The sequence below is a fragment of the Coptis chinensis genome, chromosome 2 (genome assembly GCF_015680905.1).
Source record: "Coptis chinensis isolate HL-2020 chromosome 2, ASM1568090v1, whole genome shotgun sequence".
Lineage (NCBI taxonomy): Eukaryota > Viridiplantae > Streptophyta > Magnoliopsida > Ranunculales > Ranunculaceae > Coptis > Coptis chinensis.
The window spans coordinates 93,405,859-93,427,265 of NC_141457.1; the positions used below are offsets into that span (position 1 = coordinate 93,405,859).

Consider the following 21,407-nt stretch of genomic DNA (forward strand, 5'->3'; position numbering starts at 1 on the left):
AGAAGCAAGTCAATTTCAATCGTGATGGAAAGACTCTACCTGAGCTAAAACTAACCCCGCTCAATGCCAAGTACTCTATTATATATGAGAAGTTGAAAAGTAGGAATCTTCTTTCCCCGCCTTATCCACTTTCAGAAGATACCAAAGGTACAAGGGACAAATCCTTGCGGTGTAATTTCCATAATGACTATGGCCATGAGACAGAACTTTGTCGCTCTCTCTGGAGTCGGATTCAGAAATTAGTGGAGAAAGGACTTTTAAACGAATATCTTACTAAAAACTCTCAACAAGCAGTTGCTGCAACTTATGAGCATTCATTCAGGACTATGTGAACACCACTCCCAGGGGCAAAGTATCGCTCACATAGCAATGACCCAATGGTATTGGTGGTCGTACATGTCAAAGGATGTTAAGCGTTTGTCCGAGAAGTGTATGCCTTGTCAAAAACATGATATGTGATATGGGTCAAACTTCCCATGATGAAGCGTCATCCAATCCATAAACCTTGGTCATTTGTAAAATGGGGCCTTGACATTGTTGGTTTATTTCCGACAGCCCCGGCAGTGTTCGTTTCTTGCTCGTTGTAACAAATTATTTTACTAAGGGAGCGAACAAAATAGACAATTTGAATGAAAAATTGGACAAACATTTGTTCGTCTGTTTCCAATTCAATAGTTTCTTTTCCGTTATTATCTTTGCACTTTTCATGATTTGGTGTTCAATAAAGTCTTTCTTTCACTTCAGTTCTAATGGTATAATTTTGTTTCCATCGCAATATTATTATCGCTATGACAAAATCTGACGAAGTTACCACGTTTAGCTTCGTCAGTCTAAGTTTGAACGCTTTTACGCTCGCTTAGGTCGTTACTATCGCTACGACAAAATCTGACAAAATTACCACGTTTAGCTTCGTCAGTCTAAGTTTGAACGCTTTTACGCTCGCTTAGTTCATTACTATCGCTACGACAAAATCTGACGAAGTTACCACGTTTAACCCGTCGGTCAACTTTTGAACGGCTTTTACGCCGCTTTAATTGCGTTACTATCGCTCTGAAAAAGCCAACGAAGTTACCACGTTTAGCTTCGTCAGTCTAAGTTTGAACACTTTTACGCTCGCTTAGTCGTTATTATTGCTACGACAAAATCGGACGAAGTTTCCGTGTTTAGCTTCGTTGGCCTAAGTTTGAACGCTTTTACGCTCGCTTAGTCCGTTACTATCATTACGACAATATCTGACTAAGTCACCGCGTTTCTTTTTGTTAGTCGAAGTTTAAACGTTTTTACACTCGCTTAGTCTAGTTTTGCCGAGTTAAGTTAGCATTGGGGGCGTTTTTTTCTACATGGGGGCGTCTCGTTCTATTTCATTTTAACTACATAAATCAACAACATTGTCAGTTTTCCGCAGGTATGTTATATGTTACAACAACAGTATTCAGTAGCAAACCCATACTTTATTTTTATATTTCATCAAAAGAAGTTTTAGCTCTATGGTATTACATTCACACAATTACCTAATCAATTGTCTTATGGTCGCTCGATTAAATCTTCGTTTTCTTCTTCGAAATTTGCATTCGCTTCGCTTAGCACTTTCGGTTAACTATCTTCCGCATTCATTATTTTTTCTAAGGCATTGCGCCGCTCTTTCTCAATGAAACTTTCCATCCGCTTCATTATTTTTTCTAAGGTATTGGGCTGATATTTCTGAGAGACACTTTTCGTCGATTTTTCTGAGCAAAAATTTTCTCCGACTTCTTTATTTCTTCTACGACATTGCGGCACGATCACCCTGAGCAAAACCTTTCTTCAGCTTCTTTATTTTTTCTAAGGCATTGAGATCTTTCCACTCGAAATTTTTTGTCAATATCTTTTGCTCGTAATTCCTCCGTTTCAACCTGCGACAAAAATACAAATCTTTTCATCAGTCTTTTAGACTTAACCAAAGTTTTAAGATAACTAATAAAAAATTACTAACATACCTGTTTAATGCTGTCAACAATCATTGACACCGCTTAAAGTATTTTTCGAGCTTATCCACGGTGAACGACACTTTTTCTTTAGCCATTGCTTTTCGAATAGTCACCCCGACATTCTCTATCATTCTTTCCTTTATAATCCGGTTCTTTTATTTTTCTTGCTCACGTGCAAGCCTTTTTTTTCTAAGGCATTGTGCCGATCTTTCTACGAGAAATTTTTCGAGCGAAATTTTTTGACAGCTTCATTATTTTTTCTAAGGCATTCTATCGATCTTTCTACGAGAAATTTTCCGAGCGAAGATTTTTTACAGCTTCATTATTTTTTCGAAAGCATTGTGCCGATCTTTCTACAAGAAATTTTCAGAGCGAATTTTTTTGACAGTTTCATTCTTTTTTCTAAGGAATTATGTCGATCGTTCTACAAGAAATTTTCTGAACGAATTTTTTTGACAGTTTCGTTATTTTTTCTAAGGCATTGAGCCGATTTTTCCTAGCGAGTTGAAACTTTCCGACAATTTCATTATTTTTTCTAAGGCATTGAGCTGATTTTTCGCAACGAAACTTCTGTCAGCTTCTTTAATTCTTCTACGACATTAATTGATATATGCCTGAAACCTTTCTCCGTCGACTCTTTGTGAATATATTTTGCTCGTAATACCGCGCGTTTCTCCGTGCGGCGAAAATTCACATTACTAATATTTTCTGTAGTTCTTTAAGTGACCATCACCGCAGCTTCGTGTATTCGCTGCATCTGTCACCTTCTTTCCACCTCACCATATCTACGATCGTCATCGAGTCTTTTTCGTCTCGATTATCTTTCACCCGTATGATACGGTCGTTTCTACCTAAAAAAATCGGGTCAGATAGCTCAAAAACCGGGTTCACTTTATCCAAATGGAGTGCCCCGGGCCAAATTAATACAACGCAGGTACGGTGCCCTTCCTTTGCTGGCGTTGAACCGTATCATATTTGTTACTTTCAGTTCCGAATGCACCGGGCCAAATTAAAGAAAAGCAGGTACGGTGCCCTCTTTTGCTGGTGCTGCACCGTATCATGGTTGCTAATTTCACTTTTGAATTTGGGCGCCATCATCAGTATCGCCTTCACAGAACAAACACGGGATCAGAAACAAGTTATTCAGCAGTGACATGCGATTTTTGATCTTTCACAAATATGAAATCCTTATCACGTGAGTACCTCATACACAATAACGCTTTCATGGAGACAAAGACGTACATCGTGATTCACCGCGACTTCATGCAACAAAGACGCATAACGCATGAACACGACGCTTCATGGCGAGAGCACGCATCCGATGGCCCGTCACAAGTTTATATATAAACAAAGGTTAATGGAGAGAGACGTACCTGTTGGTCGACGCAACGAAGAATCAAAGCGTTATACAGTAGCAGTGTTGGTGATACTGCAGCAGACGAATCACTTGTTTTTTATACCACGACTCCTTTCTCTGTCTCACTTAAACTTGGCGAGGGGATTTTTGGTCGTAATACCACGGCTAAGGGTTGGAGTAAGGTCGTGTTGGTTGCTGAGCTTCCACACAGAACTCTCGTCAGGTTGTGACCACGTTTTGTTTGATGAGAATGACTATTTTTTCCTGGATTGGGATATGCAGGCACACCACTTATATAAGGTTTTGTCGAGCTATTTTCCAATACTGGTGGGATTCTTTTCTAATCCAATTTCATCTCTAATCTCAATTCTTATCTACTCCACATTCTTATCTCATCTGAACACTTTGAGTCCGATTAATGTTTAACTTCCTTTTATTACTATTATTACTATATTGCCCCTATGTATAATTTCAACAGTCTAATCCTAGTATTGCTATTCCGGTGGCACGCGTCGTCGAAATCAACTTTCATATTGTTGTGTCATGCGTTCGGTACATTTTCGGCAATCAATTTCTTTTAAAAAATTTTCTATGCATCTTTTATTTTTTTGGTGCATTTTTCAGCCATTTTTTAACTACATTGCGTCCTATATACGTTAGTTTGATATTCTTTCGTTTTTGATAGTTCACTTCTTTTTCTCGATTGTCCATTTTCCTATCGTTTACGTTCACACGACACTTTGTTATACATTCCGCTTACTCTTTTCTTATTCCATTTTTTCCTTGATTTTTCTTCTCTTCTTTGCCATGTGAACTTTGCTCGCATGACAAAGAGGGGGTGGTGTTTCGACCCCCACATATGTGGTAAACATCCATTATTAGGGGTCTCCATTTTATTTGTTTAATCAACAGGGCTAAAGCCCAATTTGCAATACCATGGATCAATGTACAGGCCCATTAACTCATGTGTCTAAGGCTGAACCTTAGCCACATGACTTGCCACTAATGTACGTTAATTTAAGTCCAGATTCATTTATTATCAAAGGGATAATTATCAGTTGAGAGTTATATTCTATCACAATTACTCAAGCTACAAGATTACTTGAGCTACAAGGACTCTCTAATCTACCTATATAAATACCAAGTTATTTTTCATAAGGAACTACGTTGAAACTTGATCCCTAGAGAATAGATCTTGGGTACGTAGGCAGCCATTATTTGGTTCAGTTTCATCTCCCCCAACATCAAATTTCTCTGTTTCTTAGTGCGTTCTTTACCATTGCACTCGTTGTGTTAAAGCAGTTTACTGCCGAAACAATTTATTTTACTCCTACTTAGCTAATTAAACTAGGAAGAAGTAAAAGCTATTTTCTTAGTCTTACTTAGATTAAGGTTTCTACTCTCGTTTATCATGCAATAAGTGGAGTAAAGATTTCGTTCCACTCCTAGTTGTTTAGACATAACAGTTTCAATAGTTTTAACAACTCTACGTATATCAATAAGAGCAATGGATTGTAATTATACTAATATGATAAAAATAACTAATTACGAAGATTTAATGGTCTAGTTTATGCTAAGGCAATTTACTACAAGATTTTAAATGGGAAGAAAGGGTTAGAAGGATTTGATATTCACCTAGATAAATTCCTAATATGCTAGTGTAGATTATTACAACACTAACCAATAAAGATTAAGTATTTGATCCCTAACTATTCATGACATCTCTAACCAAATAATAATTAGCATGAGAGGAAGTTTAACCTATCTCATGGTGAATAAACTAACCTCTAGATTGAAACTCTTGAATAAGCAATAATTCTAACTAACATATCAAGTCTTCATCAAACCCCTCTAATGGAGGTTTAGCAAAGATTCATTAGACTATCATTAATAGAAAAAGAATAAGACATAATGAAGACAATAACAATAACTTGGTTTTATTAATAGAGGCTAGGTTTTAGAAATAATAATTAAGTTATACTAAATAGAGAGAGAGAAAGCTAATTTAATTAAAAGAGTTCTTATTAATGGGAAGGAGTCTAAGAATTCAAAACTAAGTATGTAGATAGATATGCCTTAGTCCTCTTTATATAGGAGAGGGCTAGGTTTATAATTTCGTGCATGGTCTTTAGAGCTATGTCTTGGACCATTAAATCATGCCCAAAACCTAATTACTTAAGTCCAAAAAGGGTTTCTCAGCTGGAAATTACTATAATAGCTATTTTGTCCACTTTGACGTTTCTGATTGGATCAAGGCCTAGACCATTAGAAAGCTCTTTTCGAGTCGATCGTTTTGACATATAATAAGCCCAATTCTGAGGTATGAGTCCAAAGATACGGTCTGTGAAAGTTCTGTTGAGTTTTTATGTTCTATTTTTGCCCGCGTTGAATTTGACTTTTCAGCTTTGACTGGGCTTTAAAAAGGTTTTTTCTCCTTGAAACTTGGGCTTAAATCATAGAACTTCTTAGCAACCAACTTTTGCTCATTTCTTTTGTAAAAGTGACATATTTCTTCATATAGTTGACTCCAAGACCTGAAATACACAAAAGTACGTAAACAGTACTAACTCTTATTTATTATAAACATAATTGGTCTAAATATAATATTATTAAGGGGTTAAAACTACAGCTTTGGGCTCTTATCAAACCGCCCCTAAACAGTATTTTGCTTGTTCTCAAGCAAATATGAGAAATTAAAATAAGTGACTAAAAATGGAGTTCTTAACTAATCTCGTTTCGCCGAGTGCGATTGCATTGACCATATGCAATAAGGCCTTAAACCAGTAGGAATTCACTAGTGGATGAGTTATAACCTCGTGAGAGTTTTTCAGAAAAGGTACTCACAAACTTCATTGATAAACATTAATTTCTGGTTTTGATTCTTTTAGTCCGTAGTCCAAAGTCCAAAGTCCGTAAACGTCCGTTTAGTCAAGTTACCTTACTCACGTGGTGATAAGAGACCAAAACTTTAGTTTTAACCCCTTAACAATAATACTTTTAGACCAATTATGCGAGTAATAAATAAGAGTTAATGCTGATTACGTGTTTTTATGTATTTCAGGCATTGGAGTCAATTAGGTGCAGGAATGTGTCACTTTTGCGAGATAAAGGAGCAAAGGTTGGTTGCTAAGAAGTTTGTGATTAAAGTCCAAGATTCAAGGAGAAAAAGCCTTTTTAAAGCCCGATCAAAGCTGAAAAGTCAAAGTCAACGCGACAGAAACAGCGCACAAAAGTCAGCAGAACTTCTGAAGATTGTATCGTTGGACTCAGACCTCGGAATTGGGCCTACCTTATATCAAAACGACCGGTTCGGAAAGAGATTTCCAATGGTTTAAGCTTTAGCCCAATCAGAGAAATAGAAGAGGACGAAAAGTCTGTTGAAGTCAAATCTATCTGGAAAGGCCTCTGTGGACTGAAGAAATTGGGTTTTGGGATCGATTTTCCGACCCAAAACATGGCTCCTCAACCCATGCATGAAAATGTGGATCTTGTCTCCTCCATTTTCAGAACACAAGACTTAACTCTTAAGCATTCTAGTTTTTAGTTAGTCATTAGCCAATAGTTTTAGATCTAGTTTTAGAATCCTTTAATTAGTTTTAGTTACTTTTTTTAATTTAGTTATTGAATCAGTTTATTGATAATTCTTCATTAGATTAATAAAAGTAGTTAGTTATTCATAATTTCAGTTTTGGTTTATTAAATTACTTAGATTTAAATTCAGTTATTAGTTGTTAATCATTTCTTAGTTGTTAATTTAGATTTGAATTCTTGATTAGATCAATATAGTAAAGTTATAATCTTGATATCATGTCTTGCTTAAATTCATATAGAAATGATAGTTTTATGGATCAATGCTAAACCTCCATTAAAGGGGTTTGAGGAAGCCTTGATGAAAACTTGATTGTGTAGTGTAGAAATAGTTATAAGATTCTATTCCACTCTAAAAGGTAGTTGATTCACCATGAGAATGGGTAGAACTTCCTCACATGCTACTTATTAGTTGGTAGAGATTGTTATGAATGATTAGGGATTAGAACGACCAATTCTTATCGTAAGAACGTAAGAATTTGATTACAACAATCTATGCTAGTTTATTAAGTTGGATTTAAGGTGGAATCAATCCCCCCTAATTCCTTATCATATAATCAATTTAGTATTCCGTAGTTCAATGATCGTATCTTGTTAGTATAATTTTCGTGTTACTCTCATTGACCTTGGTAGGACCGATAATCTTAGTAAACGATAATTCTAAAGAACTAGGAGTGAAACGAATTATCTACTCCACTTAGTGCAATAGTATCGAGAGTGTAGGAAACTTTGATAACCTAAGCATGAAATAGTTCTAGTTTTACTTGCGTTGAGTTTTCATAGCTTATTCGTATGTAAAACTATCGTTCTACATTTTATCAAATGGCGCCGCTGCCATCTTAGTTCCCTTTAGAATTGTTTTCTTTAGTATTGTTAGTTATCCCAAAGTCCCATTAAACCCACCCACCCTTGTTTGTTTCTAATTGTGGCTGTTTGCTTCGGAACTGATTTTTTTTTCACAGGATTGCACTGAGCGCAACCCGCGCCCTTGGTAGGCATATTTGGAGTGCACCCTACACCCAAATCACTGGACATCATCCAAGGCTGGAGCGCACCCTGTGCCCTTGGTAGGAAAATTTGGAGCACACCCCGCGCCCAAAACATTGGACATCAGCCAAGGCACGAGCTCACCCTACGCCCAAAGTGCCTGGACCTCGAGTCAGACACGAGTGCACCCTGCGCCCTCTTCCGAACCGCCCGATTTCCACAGGTTAGTTCAAATTTCCATTACTTCAAGTTATTCAGTGTTTCTAACTTGTTACACTCACTGAGCTCGCGTATACAAGACGTTATTCATAAGCGAAGCAAGGAGGCATTCAGGTACTTCTTTCTTCCACTCCTCGCATCACCTGTTAGAGGTTCATACTAGCATATCAGGATTGTTTTGAGTGTTGTCATGTTTAGTTAAGATTGGTCTTAGCCTTGCATGAGATTAAGGTCAGGTAGAAGAAAAACGCCTAATGTAATCAACCGGCAACGTCAACAAACACGCCTTTCTAGTATACCACTCACTACACCTCTAGCTAGCATACCACACACTACACCTGATATAATGGCTGAAGAAAGAGAGTCTCCTCTCTCTGACTTTTACAAAGCTTTGAGCGATGGCCCGAAATCTTGTATCGTTCTTGCAGACCCAGTGGGGGATTTTCGAATCCCCCCAAATATATTTAATTTGTTACCCTTTTTTCATGGGTTAAACCATGAAAAACCTTATCAGCACATGCGTAGGATTGAACAAGTCCTTACCACATTCCACCATCCTACGGTTGGTGCTGAACAAATTAAACTGAGGGTGTTTCCTTTCACATTAGTCGATAAGGCGACGTCTTGGTTAACTGCCCAACTGCCTAATTCTGTGGACTCGTGGGCCAAACTTGTTCAACTATTTATGGAACATTTTTACCCACTACTGAAGACAGATGAAATGCTTTCCAAGATTCATTTCTTTTCGGCGTAATCCTCATGAATCATTTTCAGAGGCTTGGAATCGTTTCACCGATCTTCTTATAGAGTGTCCACACCATAACCTCGCGAAAGACACGATAGTTCATGCCTTTTTCAAGGGACTGTTACACCACCACAAAGAGGTGCTTCACATAATGAATGGGGGTAGTTTCCTCAGTAAAGGAGCCTCAGAGGCTTATAAATTTTTAAAAGATCAAATAAAGCGTAATAATAACTGAGGGGGTAGCGACGATATCCCCCGTTCCGCTAGTTTTTCTTCAACAGTTAAGGCTACCAGTATGTTTGAGGTTAAATCTGATCCTGAGCTTAAATCTCTAATTGAAAAGGTATTTCAATTAAAAGGTAGAAGCTACTGAAAAGGTAGAAGCTATTTCTGTTCATCAAAAGCCTACCCTTGTCATGAATGTCAACTCTATTCCCTGTAATTTCTGTTTGAGTCATGAGCATCCCGACTCCTATTGTCCTCTCGCCTATGAACAACAATGTTCATAGCAAGACAATGTTTGTTCCATTAATAGTGAACCTAACGCACCTTGCAGACAAAATCCCAACTTCAGTTGGCAAAATAATCAACAAGTTACACCTCCAAGGTTTAATAACCAAAATGTTAGGCCAGTGCCCAATTACAACCAAGCTCCCCATAGACAAAGACAAGGTAATTATAATAATTATAAAAATAATAATTATAATGCTAATAGAGGTATTGTTCCGGTTAATAATAACTATCACAACCCACCTGTAAATAATCAACGTGAGATAGTTCCAATCACACAACCTGTGACCACTACACCTACACAACCGGATCGTCTTGACGCCTTCATACCGGTTAGCCAATAGCTTTTCCAATCCATGGCTCAATCTAACCAACAGGTTTTACAATCCATTAATCATTTAACCCAACAGTTAGCCCAAGAGAAAGCCCAACCAAAAGGCGTGTTTCCAGGTCAAGCGTTACCTAATCCTAAAACACCAAACACAACCTTTGAGGTAATCGATAATACTAGTAATGCAAATGGAAACGTAGGTGAGTTAAATGCTATCACCACTCTCCGTTCTGGAAGAGTGGTTGTTAACGCCGTAAGTATGCCTGTGGTTATCCCACCAGTGGTCCCTACACTTGATATTCTACTAGATACAGAACTGGAAACTGAAGATCCTACCCCTGTAGAGGTACCATTTAAACCACAACCTATGAAATAAAAAGCCAGAAAAAAATGCATAAATAGGTAACGAACTATACCCTTAATCAAATATTGGGGTTCAAACTTTTTTTTAAGCAAGTTTGGGTATCCATGTCTACCACGTTTTGCAACGTTTGGTTCTGTTTCACTTCCGTCCCTTTTTTTCACATGTGGAACACCTTTTTTTTTTATCAAATTATTTTCCTATGTGGCTATGTAAAAGTTGCCCTGTGGTATGATGACATATAGAATCCTCCAAAATTGACATATATCGATTATTCGGCAGATATCGCCATAGCAACCTAGTGAATATTTTGGGAAGAAAAAATATTATTTCGATCCTTCAAGCTTCTCTAATGGCAGAAAGAGAACTGACGACGGTTTAAGGTGGCGGCTTCATTGTTTGAACTGCCCCACCATCTTTGGCTTTCAATTTATTACTTTCCGAAAAAACATGCGATACATTATCAAAAAAAGAAAAAACATGGCGATAACAAAAGTTGATTAGTTTAGATAAAGCTATCACTACCCACAATAAATCATCAACTCAAAACTTTTCCGATTCCGATTAGAGATTTGGGTTTTCAATTTTCATTTTCCGATTCCAAAGTCCAAACTATAAGTTTGAAAGGAGGAATCAAGAAAGAAATAACTTTTAAGTGTTTGGGATTTGGATCTATTTTTATTGGTAAATGTTTGGGGTTTAGATCTTGAATAACTATTTAAGCCGCCACCTTCTTCTCAGATCTGTTTTTTTTGTCTTAAAGAACCGGGTTTTAATCGGGCTACCGAAATTGAAACCGAGAGAGTGCCCGACCCAACCCGACCTGAATGAACACCCCCTGCCGTGTGGCAACGATGTGGAAAGTTTTACATAGCCACATAGGAAAATACTTAGAGAAAATGAAAAATAACATGCCACATGTAAAAAAAAATGGACGGAAATGAAACAGAACCAAACGTTGCAAAACGTGGTAGACATGGATACCCAAACTTGCTCAAAAAAAAAGTTTGGACCCCAATGCTCGATTAAGGGTATAGTTCGTTACCCATCTATGCATTTTTTTCTAAAAAGTCAAGGTTAAACATCCTGTTGATCCTTATGCTAAATATAGAGAGAAACCACCGTTTCCCTAGAGTTTAGTGATGTTAACCAAGGATACGAATTTCGATGAGATTGGGGAAGTGTTCAAAAATCTAACGATAAACCTTCTTTTTCTTGAAGTGATAAAAAAGTTACCTCAAAAACAAAACAGTCGCGAGTTTTGCTTCTCACTTCCGCCATTAAAGAGTTTAAACCCTAAATAAAATAAAATAGAAAACCTATATACAACCATGCCCAAATGTAAACCCACTCCAAAAACTTCTCCAAACTTCTCCACCACCATTTCCAACCTTTCCACCACCGAAAATACAAAAAAAATCACCAAACTATAAAATTTTTGCTCCACCAGTGCCACCACCGCGCCACCTCCCATTGTTTTTAGTGAGTTTGGTTTCAAACTCTTTCCCCACCTGATTCAAACCCACAAATCGTCTACAACTGTCAATGGCTCAAAGACGGAGAATTTTGTCGGAACAAGCTTTTACTGCCGATCGCTTCGCGCCGTTCTACAATGACGAGATGATTTACCGGCGGTGGAAAGGGTTGTGGTATTCAAAGAACTACTTTTATCATGAAGATTTGGTCCAACAATTTTACAAGAAGAGGGAGTTGGATGGGAATAAGATTTTTGTTAAGGTGAATGGGGCGAGGAGAGAAGTTTCTAGAGATGTGTTGGATTATTTTCTAGGCATTACACCACAACCCCATCTCAACGCCACCTTGCAGGAATCCCAGTATGTTGGAATTCCGGCATTGATGACAGACACTGTGGTGGAGGGAGAGTACAATGCGGCCTCGCATTGCGTCCGACAACGGTCATTGAGAACCAACCAGGTGGCTGTAGCCCAGTGGGTTGGTAAGAACATCATCGGGAAAGAGAAGTTTAGTAACATCGGTCTAAACTGTCTGCACATTTTCTGGATATTGCAGAATAAGAGGTATAAATTTTGCATCCTCGATTTTATATTAGATATGATTAGAGGAGTTGGAAAAACTATTGCACCTTTCCCTGTATTAATCACTAAGATCATGATGAATTTTAGAGCGGTTCCGAAAACTGAGCGTACTATGATTAAGTTGCATACGAATGTCATAGCGTATATGGACTGTGTTCAGAAAGTTTGGAGGTTGCCTGAAGAGAGGGTAGTGGAAGAGACTGAGTCGAATAATGAGGAGGATACGGCATGTTTTGATGCCGATGCCATGGAGAGATGTATTTCTGATGCAGAACGCATGTCAGTGCTTTATTGTGGCATGAGTTCTCTTAATACTATTTGTGAAGATCTCCGGACTCGATAGACTACCATCCATCATAACTTTGAGACTCGTGCCCAGCGCGAGGATGAGCGTTGGGAAAAGATGAAGGCCGAGATGGAAGCACAGCGTAAGTTCTGAGAAGAAATGCGAGAACGTTTCCCACCCCACGGAGTTCTTCTTCTGAGGAGGCATCTGTGAGGCACGAGCGTCGTCGCCGAAGGACGGATGGCTCTGGCCCATCAAGAGCTCAAAAGCCATCTTCATCTCATGCTCCATCGTCAAACAGTAGCGGATGGTTTAGGGAGTTTATTGATTAGTGTTGTTTTTATTTGTTTTTATTAGTTCAGATGTTAAGTTGTTGAATTCAGTAGTTAAATTTTGAATTCGGTAGTTAATAGTATTTGAATTTGAATTTGAATTTAATTTGGTTCTTTTCAAATTATGCGTTGATTTTATTGTTAATCCCACCTTCCCGAATTGTTTGGGGGTGGTATTATTTCTTCTAGCATGATTTTTATATGATCCACAATTTTAGAAGTAGTTTTGCGGTGATTGTTGGGAATATTGCCGATATTGGCATGCCTATGATTAGATATTATGGTAGGATGAAATTTCAAAGAGTTAGGAAGTTACTATTCTAAATTTAATCTAAAGATATCAGGTTTGTTTTAGAATAATGAATATGGGTTGTTTCTGTTTTAAGTTTTGGAAATATTTTGTTTCCGGCAAATGCCTTAAGCTTTTTAGCAACTTATTAATCCGTTTTAGAAACCAAAACCCTATATATACTTCCTTCATTCTACACTCACAACCCACACTACAAACCTTGCACTCTCACCTTTCACTCTCACTTTTTTCTCTTTTTTCTTCTATGCCAGTTAACTCTTTGACTCTTCGTCTTTGTTTTTCCTTCAAATTTGATTAAATCCCACAGATGTGCATGTTACATTTCCACTCTTCAAGTTTAAAGTCTTACTGTGTATTACTCTTTTAACTAATCTAAATGTCTTGCCTAAATTTTATTTGGCCTCAATGTTGGAAATATATAATGAAACAATTTGTGATTTGTTATCAACAAATCGAGCTGGTAGCGTAGACAATAGCACAGCCGGTAGGCAATATACAATCAAACATGACGTGAATGGAAATACACATGTTTATTATCTGACCGTGGTAAATGTCTGCAGTTTGAAAGAGGTTTCCTCTCTTCTCCACCAAACTGCACAAAGCACGTATTTTCTTGCATTTTATGATAGATGAAAATTTCTTCAAATAAAAATGTTATATTTGTATTGGCATCTATCTTGCTCAAAAGCGCAACCTTTTTATTCTAATAAGGTTGGTTAAGTCATCTGTATAAGACCAGAAAAATATTTGTAAAACAAATTATGTATTTGTATTTCAGGTCTGTCAGGAAAACCCAAATGAATGAACAGTCCTCTAGAAGCCATTTTGTCTTCACATTACGAATTTATGGTGTTAATGAGGTATAGGTTTTTTTTATTGCGCATATTTAAATTTTAAATAGTTTATGTAGTAACAAAACATACTCTTGTCTGATAGAGCACCGAACAAGAAGTACATGGCATCTTAAATCTTATATTGAACTTGCCGGTAGTGAGCGTCTATCAAAGAGTGGGTCCACTGGAGACTGCCTAAAAGAAACTCAGGTATAGATTCTCAATTTTTCCTTGACTTTTAGGTTTGTTGTTTTGTTTTTTAGTGGATACAAAATCTAAATTCTATTAAAACAACTATAACCATGCTATAAACAAAAGTTTGTCGTCATTGAGTGATGTTATATTTTCCCTGGCAAAGAAAGATGACCATGTTCCCTTTAGGAACTCAAAGCTCACATATCTTCTCCAGGTAATTATTTCATACAAGTTGGATCCCAGTGTACTTTTGTATTTTATGTTTTATTGCCAGTATGACCACGAGGTTGAATTAATTTGGAAATTGTTTGGAGAAATAATCGAGTAAGCGGAGCGAACGATTTTGGCAGAAGGGGGGGCTTTACGAGACAAAAACCAACTTGGTTAGTTTCTGTCTGTCTGTCCTCATCTTCTTTCTTATTTTTTTTTCGCCCAAATACTTTTCTCCTTCACCCATCTCTCTCTCTCCCCCCACATCACCCAACTCTCTCTCTCCGCCGCAGCTCCGCTCACTCCCCACTGCCACGCAGTATACTAGTTTATATAGTTATCATAAGTTGGACTTAAAAGAAGAGACAGACAACCCACAAGGCCAGTAACGGCAGATGCTATGCTGTCAAAGGCGGCATATTTTAGCTAAAACTGAACAATTTTGCTGATTGTTGCAAAAGCGTCGCTTGAGCGGGACATGGGAAACATAGCACCTCGCTCCTGAGAACATAGCTTCCTTGTGAGGGAACATGGGATGATGGAATAAAGCCCTCAAGGGGAATGCATCTGCTTGATATAAATGAAAATGAACAAAGTTAGCTCTGTCTTACTTTCTATTTGCAAGATATCCAGAAAAAAGACCAAAGAATCTTATCAGTCATAAATCTAATGTATTCTGGGAACATTATAATGTATGTATAGGGCCAAGTGAACCACTACAACTAGGCTAGTTAGGCTTTCCGGCATCCACCTAGGGACCCATGTCACTCTTCGTGGAGTAAAAGTCTCTCAATTTGCACCCTGGAGATCGAGAAATGGCCCCAAAATCAATTTTCTTTTTATGGGTAGAGGCTTGGATTGACTGATTAGTCTTCTTCTTTGTTAATTTGATTATTTCCATGTTGTGGTATATCATTTGCGATTAATTTGATTTCGATTGTAAAACACCTCATTTATGTATATCCCCTTGGGCGTTGATTATGAGGGAAAGAGATGACACTCTTCTATATGACATTTTCTAAAGCTTTTGCATGCTTGATCAACTAAAATCTTGTACTTGAAATCTCGAGGCAGTTAAGACGGTGTTCACTTGTAGACTTGTAGTACATGCAGCTTTGGACACAACTTACGGAAATACTGCACCTTAATAGACTGGATTATCTGCATATTTTGAAAATATTCCATCACCATAGATGTAATGTCTTAATTCACTAGCGATCATAGCTCCTTTTAACGTACTTGGCAGGCCAATGAGTAAGCTCGGAACCTTTCTAGTTTGGAGTGTTAACAAATCTCACAACTTGGGATATACATCCTTTTTGAAACATGTAACTCCTTATTACCCGAGACACAAATACACCATGAAAAGTCACTGTCCATCTGGGTGTGATGTTTTGAGCGTGGTGTTTGTCTAATGATTCATGATTTTAAGGTCACATTGTTGAAGTATGAAAGTTGTAAATATCTCTAACTTGTATTTTGTTTCTTTGATTGCCTGGGTTTGTGTTGGGACTGCAGCCAAGAAGATGAATTTAGCAGATATTGGAATTGTTGGTGGAATCAGTGATGGATCCGATGAGAAGGAAAAGGGACCTCCTGCAACTCACATGGACAGAGCCATGGGAAGTGGATCGGGCCTCGGTAGATCCCTTTCAGGATTTTCTGCTGGGGTTGGAGGTGGAGAGGAATTCTTCTCAAGCCTTGGCCAACAACAATAGTTCGGTAGCTTCAAAAAATGATTTAATCCTATTGTTATTCTTTTTTACACCCCCTCATACTGCTATCTTCTGATATTCTTTCACTATTTATGAAGATTCCCAGAAGAATTGAGTCTCCAAGTGTGCTTGGTATGCTTTTCCTCCTAATGTACTCGAAAAACAATATTGGTTTGATCGAAAGCTTATTAATTGTGTATTGGAATTATGTGTTTGTCAGGTGGCCCACATATAAAAGGGCAAGGGAAACCATTTTTTTTTTTTATATAATGAAAATTCGTTAGTAACGGATAGCTAACCGTTAGCAACATACATTTTTTTTATACAATGAAAATTCATTAGTAACGGATACAGAACCGTTAGCAACAGAAAATCAAAGTAACGTTTATATTCGTTGTTAACTGAGAATAAACAAATTTGGTAACCGTTACTAATAAATTCTAACAGTTACGTATCCGTTACTGAAATTAATTTTAGTGACATTTTATAACTATTAGTAAATTTTGTAACGGACAATAAGTGTTACAGATATCCGTTATTAATATTTGTCACGCTTTTGTGTCAACGCAAGATAACCGTTACTAATATTTTTTGTAACGGATGTATATCCGTTACAAATAGGCTGTTATGGTGTAGTGGTAACATTTCATTTGCTTAAAATCCCAATATCTTACATCTTTATGTGTTGGTGTTATGATTCATCCACCTACCCCCTTATTTCCAATACATCTAATCTCCATTTAGCATTAATATTTTTTATTCTCTGTTATAATGCATGCACTTTGCAGTTAAGCGAACCATGTAGCTTGAGGAAGCAATGATCATAATACTCACTTGCTTTTCACTTCAACACAAAAAGTCTACTACAAGGTAACATTGTTAGTTTTTTAGTATGTTGTGAGGATTAGAGTATGATATCATCCATGGATTTAGTGCGATGCAACTGAAATGTAATAACTCATTTTAGGCAACCAAGTTTGAAAGTGCATTTGTATTACTAGATGAGTCTTAACACTGTTGTAGTCTAGCGACAAAGGTCATTTGAACGACACAAATTTTAGATCACATTTTCTTAGACTTTTGTTTCAATTCATGAATTACTATTTTGTTTCAATTATGATTTTTAAGATAGTTTAGGGGTGGGATGGTATATGTTTATTTTTTTGGCTGACATTATATTTCTTTTTCTATGGAAAATATAAGCTTTAGTCACATGGTGACATATTGAAAACAAGATCTTAGTTTTTGACATTCAAATACAATATCAGATGTCAATATACACACGTGGCATAGAGTACTAATTTCCTAATACATCAAATGATGAGATGAAAGCATCCCATTTTTATGAAATCTTAGCAACTGCACATGGTTATGCAGGTGATCAACTGATTACTCTTCCGGTTCTTAAGTATGTGGCAAAGGGGGGGAACATAAACTGCAGTGGATAACACAGCATCGAGGGGTGCTGCAAAGGGAGCTAAAGAGCGGTACACAGCTGAAAATCTTGCCTTAGAGGGGGTTTCTGAGAAGTCCACTCTGAATGGCGTGGAAGAGCTTGACTATACTGAGGGTGTGGAAGTGCTTACCGCAGTTGCGAAAACAACGACTGGGTATGCTCAGGTGGGTAACAGAGCTGAGAAATCAGTGGTGGATGTTGTGATTTGCCCAATCGCACCAGGCAAGATGGCTGATACACCAAGGTCTGAAACAGAGGTATCTCTGAAAGAGCTAGAAGTGGCAAGAGGGATGGAAACTCTGACAGAAAAGGGGGCTCTGAAATCGATTAAGCGCAGACATCGCAAGAATTCGCGGGGATGCCGCTCACTCCTTCAAAAAGAATCACCATCTATCTTTGTGTCCAACTTTCGAGCAAACCTTGAAGAGGCTGTCGGATTACAACTAGTTAACACACAACCAGAGGGTGAAAGTTTTGCGTCTCCTCTGGCTCATGGACCTACCTCAAACATAGTGTCTAACTTCACCCATGAAGAGACTGTTGAGGCAAATTCACTCACCGAGGATCGGTGGTTAAATGGGGTGATGAACCGACACAAAAGAGCCGCCCATTATCCATCTTTGCGGGACAAGAGCTCTTCGGACAAAGGGCCCGAATAGCCAAGGATCGATCTCTTTTCATCAATGTCGACGGGACAAGATGAGCCTACATCCTTGGGAGACGTAAACAGGGCCAAATTAAACTATGAGGCTAATTCCTTCTTTGAGATCAATTAAGCTGGGGATTTAGCGGATGATGAGAATGACGGCGTAGGTGAGGAACCGGGCGGATGATAGTAAAGTATAAGAATAAGCCGAAATGGATGTTGCAGAGTACTCTCCTCCATCCACAAGGCGAGGAAAAATAACTCCGCATAATCAATGACCGAACGTTCTATTCGGAATGTTCGAGAATCTGAAGAACATCTCCAAAGTTATACTTAGAAGAGATTATCCGTATACAAGCCCGGACTTGATCGGTTTGGCAGAGCCTCTCATAGCCCCCACCGTGACTCCTCCATGGCTGCTTAACAGGGGCTACAGCAATAACTTTGCGCATAACCACTCAGATAGCAAAACAGGGAATATCTGGGTTTTCTGGAAGCATGACATGGAGGTGAATGTGATTGTAAATAATGACCAGCACATAACTATAAGTATGAAGCAGCATATAATTTCTTTTGTACATGCCAAATGCTTCTACATACAACGAAGAGCACTATGGGAAGAACTTGGGGTTTTTGGTGCACTAAACATTTCCTAGATTGTAATTGGCGACTTCAACGCCATTACCACAAGAACGGAGAAGAAAGGCGGAAGGTATCCGAATCAAAAAGCAATGAATGAGTTCGTGGATTTCATAAATAACAATGCTCTATTGGACACGGCCACTCTGGGGCATAGCTTCTCCTGGTGTAATCGGCAAATAGGGAAGAAGCGGATTTTGGCAAAGCTCTACAGAGCTCTCGTTAAGAAACAAATTGGATGCTAGAGAATCCCAACTGGAGATGCAAGATATTGCAACGCAAGTTTTCTGACCACTCTCCAGTAATGGGATGGTGCATTAAAGACACTAGGCCTGAAAATGTTCCGTTCCGGTTTAGAAAGATCTGGCTCGAGCACAATCAGTTCATGCATATGGTAAAGCAAAGGGCGAGCGAGCCAATGTGTGATGGCCCCATCCGCCTCTGCATCATCGCATAAGCTCGGGGCGTCTCAAAAAGTACTCTAAAGGCACGGCACAAAAATACTTACCGGGGCACTAGAGATCAAATTGCCTGTGCAAACAAAACCCTCAAAGACATCCAAAACAGCAAAGAGCGGGAGCCGCTTTGAGAGTCGTACATCTAGATGAAATGGAAACGGAGAAAATCATTTCAAATCTCATGCACTGAAGCCACTATGTGGAAACAAAGAGCATGCATCAAAGAGGAGCTAGAATGGGATAGAAATTCGCTTATTTCCAGGCTAAAGCCGCGACCGGCAAATCCAAATATTTTATTCGGAGATCAAGACAAATTGAAGGTACTATATTGCATGACCAAGATCTTATCAAGGAGTACATGGTGCAAGCCTACAAAGCCAAGTTTGCGGCCATCTCGGTACTGTGGAATCAGGAGCTCTTGAACCTTATCCCACAGGAGGTTTCAGATCAGCAAAATGACATACTCACACCGCACCTTCCCTGAGAGAAATAATAATGCAACCACGATCATGGGTATGGATCCACAAAGCTCACCTGGTCCGGATGGCTTTCAAGGCATGTTCTTCCAGAAATGTTGGAGCATTGTGAGCATGGATGTTTGTCGAGCCATCCGCTCTTTCTTCACTGATCACAACATCCCGCAAGGTATGAACGCAAATTTTCTGGTGCTGATTCCGAAATGCAAGAATGCAATGGAGATAGGTCAGTACAGGCCACTTTGTCTAAGTAACTTCCTCTTTAAGATTGTTACTAAACTTTTGGCTAATCGGCTAACCTCTATTGTCATGAACATCATTTCCTGTGAGCAACATGGTTTTCTGAAGGGAAGAACAGGAAGTACGGCAATTGCAATGGCCTCAGAACTCATGAATGATATGCACATAAAAAGACGGGGTGGAAATGCCGTCATCAAATTGGATATCTCTCAAGCATTTGATTCTCTAAGCTGGGATTTCCTCTTTATGGTCTTTGGAGAGATTTGGATTCGATTACAAAGTTCGGGAAATGATCAAGAACATTCTTAGTAGTGCAAAGATCTCTATCATGATTAATGGTGGACCGTGTGGGTTTTTGGCTTGGCGGAGGACTTCGACAAAGGGGATCCCCTATCACCGCTCCTATTTTGCTATTACCGAGGATGCGCTTTAGCGAAGCGTAGTGAGACTACAAACTTCCGCGAACCATCCCTATGGCTTTTCGTTGAATACATACTCTCCATCACACCTCCTGTTTGCGGACGACATCATCCTTTTCGCCAATGGAAGTTTAAAAGGCCTCAGATACTTGCGAGAATGCCTGAATGCTTACCAACTAGCGGCTAGATAGCTCATCAACAAGGAAAAAAGCAAGTTGTTCCTCGGAAGCATGACAGACACCAAAAGAAGAAAGGTGGAAGGGTTATTTGACATAAAGGAAGGTTCATTGCCTGAAGTATACTTGGGGGTACCACTTTTCAAGGGACGTGTCACACAATCCAGCATGCAAATTCTAGTTGACAAGATCAAAAAGAGAGCAAGTGGATGGGCAGGAAAGCTACTTTCATTTCAGGGGAGAGTGGTCCTTGCACAGTCCATTCTGAACAGTATGCCAGTATATAACATGGGAATATACAAATGGCCAAGACAAAGCATAAAGGAAGGGGAAAAAGCCATCAGAAACTTCATTTGGTCCGGAAACCCAGCAGTAAGTAGGACTATCACGCTAAAATGGGCAAAAGTGTGCAAGCCAAAGGAGGAAGGGGGCCTAGGTCTTAGACCCCTGAAGGAGTTAAACCTTGCTCTGCTCATGAAATTGGCATGGCAAATGACCACTGCGGACAACCAGTGGTCATAGTATATGGTGCAGAAATATAAATTGAAGCACGGAAGGTGGTTGGCTAGCCACAAATGCTCATCCATTTGGAAAGGGCTGAAATGGGCTTTGGAAGAAATGAAAGGGCATATGGGCTGGTCTATTGGCTCAGGTAGCACCCTAGATGTCTGGAGAGATGCGTGGGCTGGTACAAACTCGGCAATGGACCTGCAACCACAATTTGGCTGGAGTAATCATTCTTCAAAAGTTCGGGACCTGATGGTGAACAATCAATGGAGCTTTACTGATAGTCTGATCAATGTATTCGCTCGTCTTGATATGGATCTTAACTCTCTACTTCCTCCAAGTACTGAGACTGAGGATAGAAGAATCTGGAAACCAGATAAGGAAGGG

The 21,407-nt window shown here is 38.7% G+C and overlaps 1 long non-coding RNA gene across 1 annotated transcript; it reads left to right on the top strand.

Moving 5' to 3' along the window:
• Positions 1-14,236: 14,236 nt before the first annotated feature.
• On the top strand, positions 14,237-16,209 carry LOC147519062 (uncharacterized). Its single transcript, XR_015214182.1, has 2 exons — positions 14,237-14,292; positions 15,807-16,209. It is a non-coding gene; the product is annotated as an uncharacterized LOC147519062 (long non-coding RNA).
• Positions 16,210-21,407: the final 5,198 nt, after the last annotated feature.